The sequence below is a fragment of the Sciurus vulgaris genome (genome assembly GCF_902686455.1).
Source record: "Sciurus vulgaris genome assembly, chromosome: 10".
Lineage (NCBI taxonomy): Eukaryota > Metazoa > Chordata > Mammalia > Rodentia > Sciuridae > Sciurus > Sciurus vulgaris.
The window spans coordinates 27,990,936-28,010,979 of record NC_136470.1 but is presented as its reverse complement, the minus strand read 5'-3'; the positions used below and the strand labels follow the sequence as shown (position 1 = coordinate 28,010,979).

Below are 20,044 nucleotides of genomic sequence, written 5' to 3'. Positions count from 1 at the left end.
TGTATTTCCTACAGTTTTAAGATTATATTTGTAACATTTTAGACATTATTTCATCTGCACTTGAATTTGTATATGGTGTGAGGTAGGGATTCAATTTGATTTTTACTATATATATATATTATATATCATGAAAAATATTTTTTTGTTAATTTTCCTTTACTGAAAAGTTAATGCTCTCCCTCACTAAATTGATAGGTCTTCTTCATCATACACAAATTTTCATGTAAAATACTTCTTCTTTTCTGGGCTTTCTGTGCCATTGTTAGTATTATGAATACTGCCCTACTGTTTTTTCTTTTCTAGACTCTGTTCTGTCACCCATTCTGTGAATACCAACTGGCTTTTATTGCTACTGCTTCATAATAATCGCTAATACTTGAAAAGTAATTTCTTTGTGCCTCTTCCTCACAGGTACCCTGGCACTTTACTTTTCATTTGAAATTTTAAAATAACCTTACCAAGGTCTCTGAAAAGTCTTGTTTTGCTCTTCAATTAATTTTATTGACTTCCGTGCATCAGTTTGGAATCATTAACATCATTATGCTGTTAAGTCTTTTTGTTCATGAATGAGTATACTTCTACATTTGTTTAGATTTTTATTAATATCTCTTACATGGTTTATATGTTTACTTAAAGGATTCTTACATATTGTTTGTCGTAGGGAGTCGATAATTTCCGATAACCATTACATGTGATACTTAAAAAATTTGTTTTATTGGCATGTGCAAATAGATTTAGCCACCTTGCTAAAGTTTTCCAGTACTTTTTTTCAGAGATAATTTTGGATTTTCTTTGTAAAAGATCTTATGAATAAATCATGAGTTTTACTTAGTCATTATTTCTAATTTTTATGCCTATAATTTCATTTTTCTTCCATCACCTAAAATCCTCTAATAAATTTTGGTTAGATGTGTTGATAATGCTTATTGAGTTATTTTGAATTTTAAAGAATAGTTCACTACTTTTGTACCTAAGTGTACTTCTAAAAAAGGTTACTTGTGTAAGTCATACCAACTTATAAAGTGTATTCTGTTTCTAAAGAACTAAAAGATATTGTAGTATTTTACATTCTGATGCTTGCATGTTCTGTTCTTTGGATCCAGGTGACCCTTGTGACAGCTTTCACTCCAGGCAACTTGTGGGTGGAAGGGAGGTATGGTTGGTTTGCTAGCCTCTTTTTGTCATCGTGGGTCCTGGTAAGGTCAGGCAAGGCACGGTACTCCTTTTTTTTTTTTTTTTTTTTTTTAAATTATCATTGTGCCTCCCTTATTTTCTTTCCCAGACTTTCTGTCCTGATGAGCTTAGAGTAAGGGTAGTACAGTACTCTCTTATGTCATAGAATTGCCATAAATAGTGACCTGCAGCACAACACTGGCCTGCCTTTTTCCTAATTATATAATCATTGATTTGTGTTATGTATGATGAACTAAATTTGGCTCGTGAAAGCCAGTTTAGGAATGTCTCATGTAAATATGGATAGGTAGCTCCTATAAAAGTTAAATTTGTGGAAATTGAATTTAAAAAGTGACAGACCCTTTTATTATTTTGGTAGAGTTTTTTTTTAATTTCCAAGAATTTTCTACACAATTTCTTGTTTATATAAGTAATAAATGATTTTTCAGTTTCTTTTTTCCCCTTAATTAACTCCACTTTTATGCAGACTCTGCTTTATTTTTAGTCTTCGGTCCTTTGAGTTGCTAAATATTTTAAATGTGCAGTAGTGTTTTCTTTGTCTTGTTAGGTTTTGATGAGCCTTTTTACAGTGTGGTTTTTGTGGACCATCTTCATTATCTATAGTGCTTGCTAAAAGTTCATATTCTATGCCTCACACCTCAGATCTATTGTTTCAAGACTGGATTGGACTGCAGCATTCTTTATTTTCATTATTATTGTTTTTTATATTGGGAATTGAAACCAGAGGCAATTTACCACTTAACCACATGCCCCTAGCCCTTTTTATTGAGATACTTAGGGCTTTACCAGGTTGCTCAGGCTGGCCTGGAACTTTCCATTCTCCTGCCTCAGCTTCACATTACTAGGATTAGGGGTGCCTGCCACCACTCCCAGCTTGGACTGTAGCATTCTTAATAAGAATTTCAGGTGATTCTTCAGCATTTCAAGTTTGAGGAACACTGTTTGAATTCATTAGTATTCTTAGAGATAAAGATGCCTTTTACACTTGTGTAAATTGACTGCAGGGATCTTTAGGAGTTGAATTACACAATGCAGACAGTCCCTGATTTTCATTGTGAAAGCGCTATGTATTCAGAAGAAACTGCACTTTGAATTCTGACTCTGAATCTTTTTCTAGTCTAGGAATATGCTGTAGGGTATTCTTTTGAAATTCTGGGCAATAGCAGTGGGCCCCAGCGCCTAGTCAACAGCTTGAAGGTAATGACCAGTACTTCACAGTGTAGTGTGTTGCTAGTTTTTTTTTTTTTTCTTTTTTTCAATCTATTGCATGAGATAATCAGTACTTTTTATAATATTTATCATATAGTTATTCAATATATTGCATGAGATAATCAGTACTTTATTATTACATAGACTTTATGTTAGATGATTCTGCCCAATATAGGCTAATGTAAATGTTCTGAGCACATTTAAGGTAGGCTATGCTAAGCTATGGTGTTGGGTAGGTTAGTTTAGGCTGTGATAAGTCTTTACATACTTAAAATTTCACACAATTTCTTCCTTTTTTTTAACTCTGATTTAATTTATCCATTAAAATATCTTTGAGATTCAGCCATGTTTCATTTCCTGTATCTGTAGGTATTTTTGTTGTTGCTGCTGAGTGATATTTTATGAATATTCTCACATCTGTATATACATTTACCTATCAGTGAACTTCAGGGTTGTTTCCAGTTTTTTACTTTCACATAATACTGTTACATGTACATTTGTTGTTTTTATTTTTTAAGCTTGTAAACAGGTTTTTGAGTAGATATATTTACATTTTCCTTGGGCAAATCATAGGAGTAGAATTGTTCTAAGATATTGCTAAGTTATATGCAAAGCGATTGTATCATTACACATTCTCATCAACAGTATATGAGAATTCCAGTTGGTCTACTTTTTTTGTCAAAACTGAGTGTGGTTACTGTGTTATATTTTAGCCACTTTAGTGAGCACAGTGATAACTAATGATGTTTGTATTCCCTCAGTGACTAATAGTTTTAGGTAGGTGTCTTTTCATGTGTTTATGGACTATTTTTTGGAAACTTTTTGCTTCTCATATATTACCCAGTTTTATGTTCTTAGAGCTATGTAATAATTGTTAACTATTCTGGTACTGGTAAAGATTTTGCGAAAGGTAAAAATCAGGTGCTAATATGTTCTCAAAATAAAATTGCACATTTTTTTCTTCATTTTATTTTTTAAAAAACTAACACCTGATATATAAAGTGTTACTGCTGAAGAATAGGAACTCTAGAAGTGAGAACTAGATACTCAGTGAAACAGGATGGATGTGTGGGGGAGAGGTATGGACAGAGGGTCAGGAAAATGTACTATTAGTGGCTGGGACCTGTGCTGTGTTAACACCAGTTGTACATGTACATATCCAAAAATTTGTATGTCTTAACTGCTGCCAGGATACAGGCTAAATCAGATGTCTTGTTTGCTTTAAGTGGAGCTGCACAAACAAGTTTGGGCCAGGGGTCTGGGGTTTTTTGTGTCTTCCTCTGGGGTCTCTGAGCTAGGACTGGGTGTCTCCAAGAGCCCTGATCATGAGGTCTTCGAGAAAGGCTTTGCAGCAGGGCAGGGCTGAGGAAGAGGCTGAAAAGGAAACTAGAAGCCAGTCCACCATGTCAGATTTAAAAATCCTCAGTCTTTGGAGGGAAGAAACAACTCTGCACAGACCACATAGGATCAGTGGACATCTTTGTACCAAGCAGATTTCTAGAACTGACTTCTAGGCTTTTCTCCCAGTGGGGCAGCACTTGACACCACTGATGAAACCACAGAACTGACAGTATTTCTATCTTTTCTTGGTGTCATCAAAGGGAGGGCACCATTGTCCAGTGTCTAGGAAGGTGAAACAATCCAGGATCTGTCCAGGACCAGCTCTGTGGTGTCTGGTGTAAGATGGGTAGGGGCCCCAAGTGTCTGGGAATGCAAGCCTTAGAGCAGTCCTCTCAGGTAATAGGGTCTTACTTGAGGTGTGGTCCATGGATCCTGTGAACATAGGTAGGATTTGGTGTTGCTATTAGGTTGTTTTGGCCTTCTTGGGGCTGGTTTGGGCAAACCTCAGAATCTGTGGTTGTGGGATAAAAGTAAATGGTCACCTAAGCATTCTAGACTGTGTGCTTATTCCTTCCACAACTGGAAGAGTAGACAGAGTTCTTTGGGTTTAATAGCCAAGGGGAGGGGGCTTCAGGGACACTCCCAAACACCCCCCTCACCCCCATCCCCTTGCCTTGTCCTCTTTCTTGGTGCTGGTGATTCTATCTTGGGTTTCTAAGTGGGGGGACCTTCTTTGGTGGGGAGTATGGGGAATAGGAAGCCAGCTGGTGTGCATTTGGGAAGGTACTAGAAGACATTTGCCTTTTACTCATTGACTATTGTCATGTAATCTTTTTAATATGTTCAGATCATTTGCCAATTTCTTATAATTTTTTTTTTTTTTGGCACAGAGGTTGAACCCAGGGGTACTTAACCACTTAGCCACATCCCCACTGTCCCTTTTGTTTATTTTTTATTTTGAAACAGGGTCTTGCTTAGAGCCTTGCTAAGTTGCTGAGGCTGTTCTTGAACTTGTGATCCTCCTCCCTTAGTTTCCTGAGTTCACTGGGATTACAGGCATGTATCACCATGCCTCACTCATTTGCCAGTTTCTTAATTGGTTTGTGTATTTGCTTGCTATTGAGTTGTAGGAATTCTTTATATATTCTTTGGATCTTTTGTCAAATATGTGCCATTTGACAAAATGTGTGGTCTGTCTTAATTCTATTATTAGTTTTTTTGAGTTAAAAATATTTACCTCTTTGTTTATTTATTTTTACAGTACTGAGATTGAGACTGGGGACACTTTATCACTAAACTGCACTTCCAGACCTTTTTATTTTTTATTTTGGAGCGGTGGTTTCACTAAGTTGCTGAGACTAGCCTCCTGAGTCCCTGGAATGATAGTTGTGCACCACCACACCTGGCTTGTACAAGAAATATTGAAATACTAATGTTCAGTTTACCATTTTATCCATATTATGATTAGCACATTAACCTAGCTTTTTGACCCTTAGTTTACATTTTTTCAGTGTTTTCTTGTAGAAGTTTTAGTTTTTATGTTTAAGTTTGTGATCCATTTGGAATTTATTTTTGTGTGTTCTCCGAGGTATAAAAATCAAGGTTTATTTTTTTTATATGTATATCCAGTCATTTTAGCACCTTCTTCTGAAAAGATGGTCCTTTCATCCATGAATTACATTGATATCTTTATGAAAAATTAATTGACCATATATAAGTGAGTCTGTTTTTGCAGTTTGTTCTTTTTTTATCCTTATGCTATACCATACTATCTTGACTACTGTGGTTTTGAAATGGGTCTTGAAATTGGTAAGTGAAGTTTTTCAACTTTGTTCTTGTTAAAAACATTGTTTTGGCTACTCTTGGTCTTTTTGCATTTCTATATAAGATTCTAAAGTACTTTGTAAGTTGGACAAAGAGGCCACTGGGGTTTTGAATATGTACCAACTAGATCAGTTCTGAGTGGAGAGATATCTTAATGTTTTAGTCTTTTAATACAAGAACATGCTGTATTGCTCTATTTATTTAGGTTTCCTTTAATTTCTTATTATAGTTTACAGGTTTTTGCATATTTTTTGTTGGAGTTCATTTTTGGCTTTTTTGATTTAGTTTTATATTAGAATGTAAACAACTGGAGTTGTTTTTTCTCATGCAAAGAATGTTATTGATTTTGGCTTATTAGGCTTGTGTTTTGTGACTCAGTGACTTATTCTAATAGTTTTCTTATTTATGTTAGTGCATTTCCTTCCTTCCTTCTTCCCCCTCTCTCTCTTTTGTTTTCTTACTTTGTACCTTTTTTTCATTTCCCTTTTTCTTTTTCTTCCTCCCTTCAATGTTGATATGGTGATAACAAATGTCCTTGATTTATTCCTGATTTTATATAGAAAACATTAAGTTAGTAGTGACAGTAAATGGCACCTAGTCATTTTATTAAGTATGAGCTTAGCAACTTTTTTTTTTTTTTTTTTTTGTATCAGAATCCATCATCCAGGGACACTTAATCACTGAGTCACATCCCCAGACCATTTTTGTTGTTCATTTTGAGATAGGTTCTCACTAAGTTGTTTAGGGGCTCTCTTAAGTTGCCAAGGCTGCCTTTGAACTTGCAATCCTCCTGCCTCAGCCTCCTGAGCCACTGACATTTTAGGGCTGTGCCACCATGCCTGGCCACACCTTTTTTTTAAGATGCTGTTTGTTTGTTTTGTTCCTGTGTTACTAATATTTTCTTAAAAATTTGTGTGTGATAGTTCATTTATACTTTTGTATGTACCCCAACTTAACCATTCTACTATTGATTAGCTTTTATTTTTTTGGTACCAGGAATTGAACCCAGGGTTGCTTAACCACGAGCCACATCCTTTATATATATGTGTGTGTGTATGTATGTGTGTGTGTGTGTGTGTGTGTGTGTGTGTATATATATATATTGTTTTTAGAGACAGGGTCTCACTGAATTGCTTAGATCCTCACTAAATCGCTGAGACTGGCTTTGAATTTGCCATCCTCCTGCCTCAGCCTACTGAGCTGCTGGGGATATAGGTGTGGCACAGCACCTGACCTTAATTAAGCTTTTGATATTATAGACTGTTGTATTTCTTTCTGTGAAATTCATATTTATTTCTCTAGTCATTTTTTTTCCCCCTTTGGGGTTCTTTACCTTTTTATTTCTGTTTTGAAGAAGTTATTTGTAGTTAAGATATTATTTATGTTAGTTTTCTTTAATTGTAACGATATACCTGAGTAATAAAGTTAAAAAGAAGAAAGGTTTAATTTATTTGGATTATAGTCTTGGAGGTTTCAGTCTGTGGTTGCTTGGCTCTGTTGCTTTTGGCCTGGGGGTGAGGCAATAGTACATCATGGACAGAGCACATTGGAGAGGAAGCAACCTTTACTTCATAGAAGCTGAGAAGTCACAAAAAAAAAAAAAAAGAGGGAAAAGGTTGGACTATCAATATTCCCTTTAAGTGTATGTCCCTTCGAGTGTATGTCCCTCATAGCCTAACTTCCTCCCATTAGTCCTCTATTAGTCTCTATCTCTTGAAGGTTCTCCACATCCCAATAGCACCGGGGCTGGGGACTCAAGCGTTTTAACACAGAAACCTTTGGGACACTTAACAAAACCATAGCACTACTCTTGTTTTTTTCATTTATGGTTTGCAAATATATTTTCCTATTTTCTGGATGTATTTTTCTCTCTATATTATGTCCCTTTTATGAAAGAAGTTCTTAGTTTTTGCTTTTTTTTTTTTTGCGGTGCTGGGGATGAACCCAGGGCCTTGTGCTTGCTAGGCAAGCACTCTAACCAACTGATCTATCTCCCCAGCCCCCCATTTTATGCTTTTTTGATGTAGGGTCTTTTATTATTGCCTGTGTTGTCCTCCAGTTCCTGGGCTCCAGTGAGCCTCCTGCTTTAGCTTCAGACTGTTGGGAACTACAGGCCCCTGGCACTACATCTGTTTTAAGGGTTCTTAGTTTTAATTTAGTCTCGTTTATTACTAGTTCTCTTTATTGTTTGAACTTTCCATGTTTGATTCATAAAGATATTCTCATTATTGTCCCCTGATCTTTTTCTCATTTTTGTTTTTTCATTCATCAGTTATTTCTACTTGAATGATTTTTATGTATTGTTTGAGTAGGTCTAAATTCATTTTTTCCTCTTAGAGAACCAGCAACTTATTGAACAGTTTCTCTTCTCTCTATAAACACTCCACCTGATGACAGAATTTTTATCCTTGAGGTGGGACCATTTCAAAGGGGGAAAAAAGTCTCAGCTACTCTCTCCCTTGAAGTAAAACTTTTTATATAGTTTTATTAAAACTTGCCTAAAAATGAACTAGGGCATAAATTTATCTATGTTCTGTTTATAGCTCTTATCAGTTAACCAAAGACCAACTAATAACTAGATATAGCTAAAGCTACAAATGTAAAAAATTTAGAATAATAATGTTATCTTAATTTGACAGATGGTAATTCAGCATTTGTGACTTCAGTTAAGGAAATGAATATATGTGTTTCGAATTTTCTTGTACTATGCTGTTAGGTTTTGGAAATAATTTTATTGCTTGTCATCCATACTACATCTGTGACCCTGGTACTTCTGTTGATAACCATTATCTTACGGTTGTGTTCTTGACTTTTGTTTTTTTTTTGGAAAATCTTCACAGGTGTCCCCCTATGTTTTGATATAGTTTGAAACTTTTCCTTTTCTTTTCCTCTGTAGCTCAGTAAATCTATAGTTCTTGTATAGTGTATCTCAAGAAAAACCTTGTACCAAGGGTTTCTGTGATTTAGTATCAGTGGGATATACTGCTGTATATAAGAGCTAATGTTATTGCTTACTTTCAAGTTAGTGCCAAATAAATACTTATTAGAACTAGGAGTTCCTTACTTTGTGGACATATCTGAGTGCCTGTCAATCAGGAGAGGCAGGTACTGCTGTTGCAGAGGATAACTGCCTTTGCAGACAATCAAGAGACAGTGGTGATTATACTGGAGTAGTAATTGTAATTGTAATTATTGCTACATTCTGTAAGGTTGTTACACTTGTTGTATTGAAGGTTTTAAACTTTTGCAGGTACACTGCCATTTTTTTAGTATTTGAAAGTTTTATCGCAAACACAAAGAAGCTGAGAATTATTGAGTAAGAAAACTGTGTGAACTGTTGTCAGTAGGCCTACCTAGTAAGCGAGAAATTGGTCAGCATGTTCACTTTAAGTATATAACATTTAAACTGTAACTTAAAGCATGTGTATTTAAAGCAGTTACATGTGCTTCTATAGCATGCTGGAATTTGGTTTATTATATGTACTATTTCTGCTTTTTGAAAACTATTGAATTATAATTAGACATAATTAGTAAAATTTTTTGTTAAATATTTTTACATGCAAACATATAACAACATAAATTGGGTCAGTTTCTTGCCCAGTACCACTCTTCCTCCCTTCCCTTGGTCTCTTTTTCTATTCTATGGGTCTCCCTTCTATTTTCATGAGATCCCCCACCCCCAAACCACCTTAGCTTCTAAAGTGAGAAAAATGTACAACTTTTGACTTTGTGGGTTTGATTTACTTGTTTCTTGCTTCTTAACTGTGTGAATTTTTCAATTTTAGTCTGAGTTTTGCTTTTTTACTTTGCAAGCTCCATCTTTTTGAGAAATAATGTATTTTCTTAGTCATATACATTTATTACTGCAAGTTTGTATATTCAAGTTATTTAATGTTACCACCCTCACATTAACTCAGATTCAGGCTCTCCGTTGCCTGTTGTACATTTTCACTAGTATCGTGTCCATTAATTTGCTGATTTTTATTTTTTTTTCTGATTTTTGAACAGATTGAGAAATAAATAATACACAAAAAACTTATAGTTTGGTGGTAGTGTGAGCCCCAAATGCACGTGATATTAGAATTTAAGTGAAATGTTTATTAGGTGGGATTAAGGAGAGATCAGGAAGAACAGAAGAGGTATCATGGAGGAAGGTAATGGTTGCTGTTGGAAGGCACATTGGCAGACTGAAAGAATTCTCTAAGAAAGGTGTAAGAGCAGGGACTAGAAACATAAAATGATTTGGTGCCTTCCATTAACTACAGGTAGCTTTATGTGACTGAATGTGGTCTAATAAGAAAGTAAATGTCTAGTCTTTTACCTGGTTCCTGTGCGTAGGAATTTGCCCTTGGAATTTACCCTGGTTTTATATGTGCATAATGAATCCTGGGGGAATAAGGGAGAAGAAAGGCTAGATAGCTTTTGGATGGGGACTATTTGCCAGAAAAACTAAATGATTAAAGAGTTAGGACTTCCAGCCCTACCCCAATCTCCAGGGTAAGGGTCAGCAAATTGTATCCAGTCATCAGTGGCCAGTGACTTAATAATCAGTTATTCCTTAATTAAATTACCAATGCTTTTAAATGCTCTTCATGTGCTTAGTAAATGGTATTCTAGGATAAAGCTCAGTATACATGGTTAAATATTCCCTTCCCAAGTTTTGGGGGGTGGGTACCAGGATGGAACTCAGGGGCTCTTGACCACTGCACTACATCCCCAGCCTTACTTGTTCATATTTATTTAGAGACAGGGTCTCACTGAGTTGCTTAGTGCCTTGCTTTTGCTGAGACTGTCTTTGAACTCCCGATCCTCTTTGCCTCAGCCTTCGAAGCCACTGGGGATTATAGGCATGTGCCACTGTGCCCGGCTTACCTTCTTAATTTTTTTAGTAGGATTTATTGTCTTAAAGAGTACAGTATTGCAGTAATTAATATTGTTAAAATACAAATATTATTTTAAGGGAAGTTCTGTCAGTTGGGGTCCAATCAGGACACACACAAAAACAAAGATTTAGAACAGGACAACTTAATATAAAAAGTATGCCTACTAATAGATGACTGGATACTAAAGGATAAAGAGAACTCTGGAGAGTAAAATAAGGAACATATTAGAGTACATCCTGAAGTGCTAAGTCTTGAGATTTCATTCTTGTTGGAGAGATTGTGATATAATGCACTAGATAGGGGAGCAGGTTTGCCAAGGTATGACAGGCTGGGACATTCTAGCCAACAGTGCTTTTATGGGTCTGGAAAAGACAGTGGTGTAGGACTTTTGCTTTATTGATCTAGAATTATATCTAGAAGAATGGTGTTTCTAATAGTATGAAGGGTGTATATGTATTTAATTAGTATGACCAGAAACTGTATTTGCTATAAGAAATTGTGACATATATAACTGCTAGAAATCATAGCATTTTAATTTGAAAGCTCTAGTAGAGCATGTTTGTATTATCAGTATAAAAATTTTTATTTTTGGACTGAAATTAATTATGAGATTTTAAGTACTGAACTGGAGATACATAAAAAATGTTTAATTGGACAAGAGAGCTGTATTAATATCTGTTACCATCAAGAAGAAGCTGACATTTTATTTAAGGTACAGATGTGGTAGTTCTAGGATATGATTTGATTCACAAAAAAATTTTGTTTACTTACATAATTTGCAGAATATAGGTACTCTAATTTAAAATCAGATTGTGTTCCAAAAGATTTTGCCAGTTGAGTTTTTGGAATTAAAATTGCATGTTCCCATAGAAACGATGTTCCTTGTGTGAAGTTCTGATTTGGCTCCACAATGTATTTTATTATGTATGGGCTTAGGTTATAGTGGTGTATAACAATGTTTTGGGTACAGAATGGCATTTAGAATTTTTATGATTCATTTCTTTTTTCTGCTGGCAAGAGGAATGGGGAATTCTTTAAGGGGCATGGACATATTGCTGAGGTGGATGTAGGGTTTGGTGACTGTAGTGATAAGAGCTCTTGAGGTGAGGAAGATGGAAACCACATTTTTTCAGGAGAAACTATGTCCATTGCTATTTACCAGCAATTTGCTGTAAATTATCACATTTATTTTCTTAGGTGTTTTAATTTTTTAATTTTGGATTATTGAATGTTACTGTTGTTTACAGCTCAAGTATTCCATGAAACATACAGAAAGACTTCTTAAATTTAGAATTTCTGGCATTTCTAAGCTTAAATAGGAAATGGTAAAGCAAATAAAGTATACCTTCAGATTTATGTGCTCACAGAGGTATGCGATTCATTTATTTAATGCTGAAAGTGCTATTAATCCAAAAAGGTTGAGAGAAACTTCACCGGTGGCAGCAGGAAGCACAGCATGCCTGAACCATTCATGGGATTATGAATGTCAATTATTTGTGTTAAGATAACGTTAGAATGGACGCTAGGCCTAAAGAATCCCTGAGCAGGCAAATATATGACTGAAACCTTGCTTAATTTGCAAACATGAGTGAAACTTGACAGTTTCTTATAAATGCCCATGTTCAAGAAGAACAAAAGTTAAGTCAATCAGAAACTTCTAACAAACTGCTAAAACTAGGAACTTTCCCCAATAAGCAACTGTATAACTGTGACCTATCACATATTTTCTTTGTTTCCCTTCTGTGTCCCTCCATAAAGACCTCCTCCTTGTTTCCCTGATTTGGAGCTTCCTTAATCATGAATCAGTGTTTGCTCAAATAAATGCTTTACATTTTTATTGTGCCTTAGTTTGGCCTTTTTAACATTTGCAATTGGAAATTACTACAATATTGTGTATTCACCTTCAAGTAGGATTGATAATACCAGAAGTAGAAAATTAAGCCATCTGAATAGATAGAATGTAGGAAAATATAGAAAGTTTCCTTAGTGTCCCTGTTTATGTGTTATTCTTGAATCCAGAGGAGTTAGGAAATTAGCTTATTAGTTATTGGCCTGATGTATGTCACCAATAATAATAAAAGACGTCTGATGTGCGTTTTCTTCGTGGATGAGCTCATGCTCTGTGGTTTTAGTTGCATTCACCTTTGTAAACTCTGCTATGTTAATTTTTTCAGTTAATACTGATTGAACCCACCTTGTGCCAGGTACTGTACTAGATGTCAGGATTACAGTAATGAATGAAATATCCTTGCCTTCTTTGGACTTACTATCATGGCAATTAACTGTTCTACATTATATTATTGTAATCTGTGGTAAGTTCCAAGAAAACCTGTAACCTTAATAGAGGCCACCTCAGTGTGCAAAGACCCTTGCATTTGGAAGGAGAATCATATTTGTGTAGATCCCAATTAAAGTTGGAGGGAAGAAGGAAAGAGGGAGAAAGAAGTACAAGAGATGGAAGTAGAGACCCTAGCATGTAGAGGGCCCTTGAATATTTAAGGAGGGCCCAGTAAGCTATGGAAAGGGTTAAACTATAGGGAAATTCCTCACAGGAGTCACAGAACCTTACATTTGAAGGGAAATAAAAGACTGAAATTACAGATTAGGAAAAAAAGCAAGCCTCGGAAATTATGTATTTTTTCCTTATTTATTATTATTATTAGTATATTAGCATTTTGCTTATGTAGCTGGTTAGAGGGCAGGTCTGAACTTAAAATATGAAGGTGTTGGGCTCAGAAAAGCAAAACACTGAAGACTGGTGCTTTGACATGCTGAGAAGCCTTTAGAACCCACCTCAGAATCCAGGTCCCTTTGATCTTTTTTTCTCCTTTTCCTGATGTGAGGAGAGACTTTCTTCAAATCTTATCCACTTGACCAGATCTGCCATAAGAAGGAGAATTGCCCCCAGTCTTCTTCTGAAATTTATTAACCAGAGAACACTTAAACTCCTACTGTAGTCTGTCAACATACACTGACTTTTGTCACCCCCACAGTTTCCTCTATTTCGGTCCCATAGAGAATAATTATAATTCCTTGTTCTGAGGCCCAGAGTCGGCCATCGTATGTTCTCCAAGCCTATTGAGTTTCCCTACAAACCATTTACTAATTCACCTGACATCCTCATGTTCTCCCTTTACTATAGAAAGAGGTACATGTAGGTTCTAAATCATGTAGGGCTAGGTGGGTGATCACCTTCCTGTGGATTTTTTCCCCCATGCTGCAGATTTCTCAGGTGTGCTCTACCACTGAGCTACATCCCAGCCCTTATATTGTTTATTTTGATATGGGGTCTTGCTAAGTTGCTGAGAGTCTTGCTGATTTGCTGAGACTGGCCTTGATCTTGTGATCCTTCTGCCTCAAGCTCCTGACATGCATGTTGATATGAATGATAAAAGATTATATTCTGGAAGCACTTAAAACAACCGTGAACTGCAGGAGTGTAATAAATACTTGTTTTCTTTACTTTAAGGCAGTTATTGCCTCTTTTTTGCATCCTTAAAAAGTTATGCTGATATTAACTATGCTGTCTTTTTACTGAAACAGATTTTAAAAAGACTCAGCTTTAGGTAGGATCATCTGGGGAAGAAAAGAATTTCTGTAAAATCTTCTGATTCTTAATTTATATTGAAACTGCCCTTTTCCTTATCCTTGCAGTCCATAGTACTGTATTTTGCACGTAGTAGGAAGTTAAGGATGTCATTGTGATGTTACTGTACAGTAAAAGTAACATTGAAGAAGAGATCTGAAGACCATTATGTAGTCTTGATTTGTTTGCTTATTGATTTTTGTGACATTTGCAAATGACTGGATCTCTTTAGACATTGTGTCTTGCCCTTCTCAGTCCAAAGGTGGGAATAGGTTGAACCTACCTCCTCCTGCTTTAGTAGATAGAAATTCGTACAAGGAGGACTTTGGAGCAGAGTAAAGGAGCTCTAAAGATGCAAGTGCATTGAATTAGATTCACTGTGGGTCTGAACTTGCTTGTTATAGGGGATAATCCATATAAAGTATATTTCTAGTTGAGAATCAGGATATAAGAAAGACTAGAATTTTGGTAAATGGGAAGGTAAAGCCTTTGAAAGATAATAGTAGCAGCAACAGTAATAACAACAAATACCATAATTTTAGGAAATGAAGACAGATTTTGAAAGGCAGAAAAAGTGCAACTGGGAGATGTTAGTAGCACAGAATCTCTTTGCTCTTGTTCTCTTTCCCATTTCTCGCCAATTTAGCTCAAAGTACTTTTTTTTTTTTTTTTTTACCTTTTGTCTGTTTCAACCAGACTTCTTGCTTCTTCAGCCTTTTTATTGTTTTAGTTTCAAAGTTTTTGGTATTTACAAAAACCAAGCTGGAGATACACCTGAATTTTTTTTTTTTCCCCTAGAATTTCGGACTGACCTTATAGTAAAAGATAAAACACCAAACAACTATAACAAAATTTCAAAGACCTTGCTTCTCTACATAAAATAATCAGAATTTTTTACTGTACTATCAGTCAACTATTGCTATAGCAAACCACCTCAAAACTCAGTTACATAGTGAAATACTATAGCATGTTCACAAATTTGCTGGTTGGCTGACTGGCTTTTCTTTACATCTTCCAGACTAATTACCTACCCTAGAGGAAGTTGCACAAGTTCAAGAGGGCAGTCCCAACCATGCAGTTTACATTTGATGTCTGCTTGCACACTATCCCCTAACATGCCATTGATCAAAGTCCATCTTCAGGGCTATAGGAAATATGTCTTTAGTATAGGAAGTAAAAGTAGCAATGTTGTAGAAGAATTGGGAGTCTTTTCAGGCTTTGCATCTGTGTCCACATTTTAGTCACAAATGTGTTTATGTACTCTTTTGTATTCTACCATTTTAGCTTAATTCATTGTACAGAGATAACTTTCTCTGTAGATAATACATGAAGTTACTTGTTTTTGAAGATAACAATAATTATTTTGCATAGTGTTCCTCAGTTGGTATTATCTGATGCTTTCACAAGGTTAGATTGATCATTTAAGAATATAATTCTTGCTTAATGTTAACCGTTTCTAGGTCCATTGGCATCAAAATATATGAAGTTATGTATCTCCTGGAATCACAAATTTTGAAAGGGTCCATGGAATCCATATTATTTAATTTAGTTTTATTTTATTTTTTGTGGTGCTGGGAATTGAACCCAGGACCTTGTGCACATGAGGCAAGCACTTTACCAACTGAGCTATATCATGAGCCCCAGAATCCATATTATTAAACACATTTTTTAGGTCATTCTTATACACATTAAAATTTAAAAACTGTTTCCTTAGTGGAAGGACTTCTATGTTGTTTCTGTTTTTTCCAGCACTATAAATAATAGCCATCAACATTTGTACAAATGAATAATTTCCTTGAGATGTTCAGTAATCTTTCCCAGATCCATGATTGAATAATTCACAGTTAATGAAAATAATATGTTATGTAAAAAATATGGTTTGAATTGCTGGTAGTGGTGAGATTGCAAGCAGACTTGTACAATTCCTTAAGTATGTTCATTTAACTAAGACTTTGAACTAGATAAAAAGAATTTCTGGAATATTTTTATGTCTTTAATTTGTAATGTTGGGTATTGCCTAATACATTCATGATTCCATTGTTATTTAAATGAAAGTAGAAAAGTTGATAGGTTTAAATAGAATTTTTTCCCCCCTCACCTTTCAGTTCTGTTAATTTGATTTTTTTATGTTTTTTTTTTTTTTTTTAATTTATTTTATTTTTGGTGCTGGGAATTGAAACCAGAGCTTTGGGCATGCTAGGCAAGTACTCTACCAAGTGGGCTATATCCCCAGCACAGATTTGATTCTTTCATTCTACTGTTATGATACTATCTGGCATTTTATATGACTTTCCTTATGTATTTTATTATGTATTGTGTTATTTGATAATATTGGTTATCTTAACTGTAATATGATTTTTATGGAAATGAAGTTCTTTGATTGCATGGTAGACTGTATCAATGCCTTTCCAGTATACATTTTTTTCCCCTCTCTCTCTTTTGTAGTTAACAGAGCCCTGATTCATTTTCAAGGCATTTTTTGCCTAGCTGAAATTCATTTCCCAGCCTCCTCTGCAGCTGTGAGTGGCATGCAGCTTTGTTCTGCTCAAGAAGTGAGGATTTACTCTGAAGTGTCTAGGCAGGACTTGTTAAAGAAGGCAGGTTCATTCACCTTTTGTCCTTTGTCCTTCTCATGTATCCTACCTAGAACTTGGTCAGGGTGCTGGAGGGGGACCACAGAGTGACACCTACTGGTGTGTCTCACACAGAAGTATACTGAAATGGGAAAACTAGTGGGCTTGAGTCCTTGATCATGTTGGGTGTCCTTGGTGTCCTTATCAGGTCTGGAGTGCTCACTGCTGGTCTTTTTTTTTTTTTTTTATATTTAATTTTTAGTTGTAGATGGACACAATACCTTTATTTTATTCATTTATTTTTATGTGGTGCTGAGGATTGAACCCAGGGCCTTTCGCATGCTAGGCGGACACTCTACCAGTGAACCACAACCCTACTCCACCGCTGGTCTTCTTATGTTAGAAGAGCAAACAAAAATCTCCAGAATATTGGAGTTGTCATTTTGATGAGACTCTGGTACATGTAGTTTTCAACCAATAATAGAATTTTTATAAATATATTTTAAGGGGGTTGTAAACATTTTAAATAAGGGTTAATTAATAAAACCCCTTATTACATTTTGTAATTTTTAAGATCTTTGATTTCTGAATGTCTGTATGTTATGTACATGTAAGTTGCGAAGCATGTTTTGAAATGAGTATTTTACAGTTCTGACATTAACAAATCTGAATGCAAAATGCTTAAAAACTTTATTTTGAAATAATTTCAAAGTTAAAGTGAAAGATTAGTACAGAGAACATAACTAGTATTTTTTGAACCCTTTGAGAGTAAATTGCAGACATGCTACTCTACTACTTAAATACTTTAAGGATACATTTTGTAAGAGAAAAAGTGCTTACTATACTGCAATTCTCAAATTTAGGAATATAATGTTAATACAATGTCATTATCAAGCAGTCCTATTTATGTTTCTCCAATTGTCCACTAATATCCTGTGTAACATTTAGTATAAGATGTAGTGTGCTTCTAGTGTTGTATTTGGTTTTACCATGACTGTAGTTTTCTTTAATGTGGAGACTCACTCCTTGACTTTGGTGTTGTAGACATTGTTGAAGATAACAGAATAATTATTTTGCATAGTGTTCCACAGTTGGTGTTATCTGATGCTTTCATAAGGTTAGATTCGTGTTCCAGATTTTTGACAGGACCATCACAGAGTGTCAGGAGGCATACTATTGTTTTGTCCTGTTATTGTTATTGTTCCTGTTATTGTTATTTTTAACTTTGATATCTTGGTTAAGGTGGTAATGGTCAGGTTTTCAACTATAGAGTTACTCTTCTCCCTTTGTAGTTTATACCAAGAGAGATTGTACTATGTAAATTATTCTGTTCCTCTTCAGACTTTCACCCAGTAGTTTTAGTATCCAATAATGATATACATTTTTTTTTTTTTTTTGGCGGTGCCGGGGATTGAACCCAGGGCCTTGTGCTTGCAAGGCAAGCACTCTACCAACTGAGCTATATCCCCAGCCCACCAATAATGATTCTTGACTGGATTATTACTGAGATAAAATGTAAAATATTTTCAAAAATGTTTTCTGTGGATCTGAAGTTATTCTAGTCTTATTTTTATTACTATGTTTTTGTGCTTTATTTCATGATGCTTTTAAAAATAGTTTGGGTGAACTTTGTTAAAGAAATGCAAAGATATATGTAGGGAGGAAAATGGTTCTGATTTAGGGAAGGTTATTGAAGAATTTGATAGTGGAATGCTGTTAATCTATTTTTCTCCCCAATAGAATGTAATAGATTACGTAGATTGTGAAAACAACTGAAGCAAATGGGGCAAATCATTCAAGTCAGGATGTCTTATATTAGATTGGAGAAGTAAATGATCATTTTTCCCTTGAATAGATCTCAGGACCTTTGTGTTTTAATTACCCATTTACTGCATGTCCTGCCAAGAGCATATCTTTTCCAACATTCCAGGTGTTAATCTCAGGCTTTAACCAGTATGTGGATTGCTCCTTTTCTTGTTGGAGGCATAATAAAGGGGTGAATAATGGAACCCAAATTGTTAATTCTGAAAGACTTCTTGGAGAGTAATATAAATTTCCAATATCAGAAACACAAGAATTTTTTTTTTGTGTGTGTGTGGTTTTTTTTTTATTGTAAACAAATGGGATGCATGTTGTTTCTCTGTACATGGCGTAAAGGCCATACCATTTGTGTAATCATAAATTTACATAGGGTAATGTTGTTTGATTCATTCTGTTATTTTTTCCCTTCCCCCCACCCCTCCCACCCCTCTTTTCCCTCTATACAGTCCTTCCTTCCTTCATTCTTGCCCCCCTCCCTAACCCTAACTCTAACCCTAACACTAACCCCTCACTCCCCCCATTATGTGTCCTCATCCACTTATTAGCAATATCATTCGTCCTTTGGTTTTTTGAGATTGGCTTATCTCATTTAGCATGATATTCTCCAATTTCATCCATTTGCCTGCAGATGCCATAATTTTATCATTCTTTATGGCTGAATAATATTCCATTGTATATATATACCACAGTTTCTTTATTCATTCATCAATTGAAGGACAACTAGGTTGGTTCCACAATCTGGCTATTGTGAATTGAGCAGCTATGAACATTGATGTGGCTGTATCTCTGTAGTATGCTGATTTTAAGTCCTTTGGGTATAGGCCAAGGAGTGGGATAGCTGGGTCAAATGGTGGGTCCATTCCAAGTTTTCTTTTTTTCTTTTTTTTTTTTTTATTGTAAACAAATGGGATACATGTTGTTTCTCTGTTTGTACATGGCGTAAAGGCATACCATTTGTGTAATCATAAATTTACATAGAGCAATGTTGTTTGATTCATTCTGTTATTTTTTTTTCCCTTCCCCCCACCCCTCCCACCCCTCTTTACCCTCTATACAGTAGATCTTTCCTCCATACTTGCCCCCCTCCCTAACCCTAACTCTAACCCTTCCCTCCCCCCCATTATGTGTCATCCTCCACTTATCAGCGATATCATTCGTCCTTTGGCTTTTTGAGATCGGCCTATCTTACTTAGCATGATATTCTCCAATTTCATACATTTGCCTGCAAATGTCATAATTTTATCATTCTTTATGGCTGAGTAATATTCCATTGTATATATATACCACAGTTTCTTTATCCACTCATCAATTGAAGGGCATCTAGGTTGGTTCCACAGTCTGGCTATTGTGAATTGAGCAGCTATGAACATTGATGTGGCTGTATTTCTGTAGTATGCAGATTTTAAGTCCTTTGGGTATAGGCCAAGGAGTGGGATAGCTGGGTCAAATGGTGGTTCCATTCCAAGTTTTCTAAGGAATCTCCACACTGCTTTCCAGAGTGGCTGCACTAATTTGCAGCCCCACCAGCAGTGTATGAGTGTACCTTTCTCCCCACATCCTCGCCAACTCCTGTTGTTGCTCGTATTCTTGATAATCGCCATTCTAATTGGGGT

General features: G+C 35.5%; 1 protein-coding gene and 1 long non-coding RNA gene across 7 annotated transcripts in view; both read left to right on the top strand.

Annotated features, from left to right (window-relative positions):
* Nucleotides 1-20,044, top strand: part of USP25 (ubiquitin specific peptidase 25) — a 143,555-nt gene that overhangs the window by 7,178 nt on the left and 116,333 nt on the right. The gene's annotated exons all lie outside the window — the stretch shown is intronic.
* On the top strand, nt 13,839-18,052 carry LOC306670285. Its single transcript, XR_013766373.1, has 2 exons — nt 13,839-15,444; nt 17,728-18,052. It is a non-coding gene; the product is annotated as an uncharacterized lncRNA (long non-coding RNA).